This window comes from Gossypium hirsutum, chromosome A01 (genome assembly GCF_007990345.1).
Source record: "Gossypium hirsutum isolate 1008001.06 chromosome A01, Gossypium_hirsutum_v2.1, whole genome shotgun sequence".
Taxonomy (NCBI): Eukaryota; Viridiplantae; Streptophyta; class Magnoliopsida; order Malvales; family Malvaceae; genus Gossypium; species Gossypium hirsutum.
The window spans coordinates 103,841,395-103,845,476 of record NC_053424.1 but is presented as its reverse complement, the minus strand read 5'-3'; positions in this window follow the sequence as shown (position 1 = coordinate 103,845,476).

The following is a 4,082-nucleotide window of genomic DNA, read 5'->3' as shown; positions in this document are numbered from 1 at the left end:
AATTGGGAAAAATGCTATTTCGTGGTGACTGAAGGCATTGTGTTAGGCTATCACATTTCTAGTCAAGGCATTGAAGTAGACAAAGCTAAAGTGGAAATCATTGAGAAATTACATCCACCAACAAATGTGAAAGGTATTCGTAGTTTTCTTGGGCATGTGAGGTTTTACCAAAGATTTATTAGAGATTTCTCAAAAATTACAAAACCCTTATGCTATTGCTGGATTAGAATAAAAAAATTCTTCTTTGATGATGCATGTCTAGATGCATTTATTAAATTAAAGAAGCAGCTAGTAAACGCACCCATTTTCGTTGCACCAGATTGGTCTCAACCTTTTGAAGTTATCTGTGATGCAAGTGACTTTGTTGTGGGTGCTATTCAAGGACAACGCAAGGGAAAAATATTCCACGTCATCTACTATGCTAGCAAAACTCTTACAGAGGCTCAAATCAATTATACCACTAAAGAGAAAGAATTGTTGGTTGTAATCTTTACTTTCGACAAGTTTCATTCTTATCTTGTTGGCACAAAGGTTACCAGATTTACTGATCACTCGGTGTTGAGATATCTTTTCGAAGAAGGATGCAAAACCAAGACTGATACACTGGATCTTACTGTTGTAAGAATTCAACATCGAGATAAAAGACTGCAATGGTTCAGATAATCAAGTTGCAAACCATCTGTCTCGATTGGAAGTTGGCAGCAAAGATGGAAACATACTTCAAATTGATGACGCATTCCCAGATGAGAAGTTATTCGCTGTGGATGCAACCCCTTAGTATGCGGATTTGGTTAAGTATCTAGTATGTGGAAAACTCCCATTGGGTGTCACAGGCAATAAAAAAGAAAGATTTCTTCATGAAGTAGTGAAGTATCATTGGAACGAGCCGTATTTATTCAAGGTATGCAAATGACAACATCATTCGACATTGTGTTCTGGAAGAGGAGATGCATTCAGTCCTGAAGCACTACCATGATGCTCCTTATAGAGGTCATTTCTATGGCATGCAAACTACTGCTAAGGTTCTCCAATCAGGATTCTAATGGCCTTCATTATTCAAACACGCCCACAACTTTGTGAATCAATACAATAAGTGTTAGCGTATTGGTTCTATATCCCGACACAATGAAATGTTATAGCAGCCAATTATGGAGGTTGAATTGTTCGATGTTTGGAGTATCGATTTTATGGGACCATTTCCAAGTTCATTTGGAAATCTTTATATATTAGTAGCTGTTGACTACATCTTAAAGTGGGTTGAAGCTATTGCAGTCCCAAGGGATGATGTAAAGACAGTGCTTAAATTTTTTACAAGCGTATACTCACTTGCTTAGGCACACCAAAGGCATTGATTAGCTATCAGGGTACACAATTTCATTGCAACCAAGTGGCAGCTGCACTGAAAAGATATGGAGTTAATCATAGAATGGCTACTACTTTTCATCCGCAAACTAATGGACAAGTCAAAGTATCAAATCGACAAATTAAAAACATTCTTGAAAAGGTTGTGAACCCTTCGAGGAAAGATTTGTCTTCTAGACTGGATGACGTTTTATGGGCACTGCGGACAACATACAAACTCCATTAGGGGTGTCGACATATCAATTGGGTTTTGGGAAAGCTTGTCGCTTGCCAAATGAATTGGAGCACAAAGAAATATGGGCAATTAAGCAAGTGAACATGGACTATGAAGCTGCTGGAAAGAAAAGGCTATTGGATATCACTTAACTAGAGGAGATTAGGAAAAATGCCTATGAAAACACTGCAATTTTCAAGGAAGATACCAAATGATGGCATGAAAAAATTATTTCGCAGCAACAATTTATCGTAAGTCAACAAGTTTTATTATTCAATTCCAGACTGAAATTGCACCTGCGTAAATTGTGCTCACGTTGGTCTGGACCTTTAGAAGTTGTCAAAGCATTTCCTCATGATGCAATCACAATAATAGATTTATATGATGAACACTAGTTTAAAGTGAATGGGCAGTGGTTGAAACACTATTTTGGGAATATTAATCAAAAGCAGGCAGAGACCATTAAATTGGTCAAAAAAAATTCATTTTTATTGAATTTATCATTATGTGATTTTATTTTATTTTTTTGTTTTTATTCAAGTTTGTTTTCCTTCTTTTTTTTTCAAGAATAATTAGGTACCATTGTTGACGCACTTAGGCTTTATTGTCAATGCAGTTCGTACTATTGTACTATCACTTATGACTCCTCAAGAATGAGGGCATATCAAAAATTTCATATCCCACTGTTTGATCAAAAGTGACCTAGTTGTTTGATTTATCTGAGCGGGCGCAATTTTCATTGGACATATTTATTCCCGCCAGCTTTATATCCCTTCACAAAAGTCATGCCTTTCCATCTTCTTCTTTCACTCACTATAAACCCCCTCTCCACTGTGCCGACTGTAACATATACAAAGCAGCCACTTTTATTCATTTTCTCTTCCCCAAACTCGTACCTTTACAACTTTAAACCATCTTCACTCAAAAAAATATGGCAAGAACGAGAGGATCAATAAAGAAAGCCACCAAGTCTATTGAAGAACACTCGTCCTCTACAATTACAGTTCGTGAACCGGAATCCTCCATGCCAATAGAGAAAAAAGAGCCGATGATCTTTTTAATGGAAGCAACCAAGGGCAAGTTTCAAGACAACATTTGAAGTGAAACTTCCATCCAGAACAGGGCATTCTCCTTTCGCCACAGCAAAACTTGGGCAAGCAAGTCTACAAAACCATCTCTAAGCTGAAGTGGGAGACTTTCTGCACTTATCCTGGAAGCTATTCTCCATCATTGGGACGTAAGTTTTATGCTAATTTTTATGACCATGAGCTAGAGTTCATCTTTGTTCAAGAAGGCTTAATCCTATAGGATGCTAAAAAAATCAATGAGCTATGCAACACTAAAGTGGATGTAGATGAACACTCTAAGTTCATTGAGGATATCACAGACGAAAAAATTCACCTGTCGGTGAAGGATTTATGTGTCAAAGGAGCATTGTGGACAGGTTCACATCAAGGAATTATATGATGCATTGACGTTTCCTAACATTGTAAAGCAAAATCTGGTTTCATTTTTTCAACTGCAGGCTATAGCCCTCTACTCACAGCACCACAGTCACCCTTGATAGAATGTGCCTGATACATTCAATTTTCAAGGGCAAAAAGAAGATGAATTAAGGGACATTGAGGAGTGCATACAAAGGATTGATAGCCTGGTCAAGGGTGACTTCATTGTTGGTTAAGAGGAACCTGCTATTGAGGAGGAAGTTGCTATTTGAGAGGAAGAAGTCCTTGTTGTAGATGTGAATGAGAAAGATGAGGAAGAAGAAAAATTGTGCAGCCACAACTGTGGCTGAGGAAAACTAAGTTTATTTTCAGTTTTTTTAGTTGTAATGTTCATACATTGCACGTAGCTGTAATTTTTATTTTGTTAGTGGACATTGTCATTGCATTTCTATTGCCATTGCATTTTAATTTTAGTGCATTGAGGACAATGCAAACTTTAAGTTTGGGGGAATGTATATGGGGTTTGGAAATACACTCACATTTAAAAAAATATTTTTGAGTTTAATGAAGCATGTAAGGTTTATTTGTGGTTAATGCAAATGTGTTTGAAAATTTTTGTTACATTTGATGCCTAATTCTTGAATCATGTGAATTATCAATGAATGAGTTGGATAAATTTGACTGAATGTTGTATCTTCTATTCTTTGATGAATGATTTAGGTTGCATTAGTAATGGATGACTAGTAGCATTCCTTGAATCTTGAATGAATCTACCTTTTACAACTGCTTATATATATATAGTTATGAATAAGAAACACTCTAAAGTGTGTATATTGTGAAATGTTAAAGAGGGAACACTCCAATGTAAGCGCTAGAAAAATGAATCTAGCCAAAGGTTGTCGCTGCATGAGTGTGTGTTGATGCAATTACGTACTCTCTAGGGGTTTGTTACACTCCATTGTTACTTCTCAGGAACAAGGGTACAGTAATGCAACGATATCCCTTATTCACAAAAAAATAGACATATATTGTACAATAAATGCTGTATTGGTAGATATAAT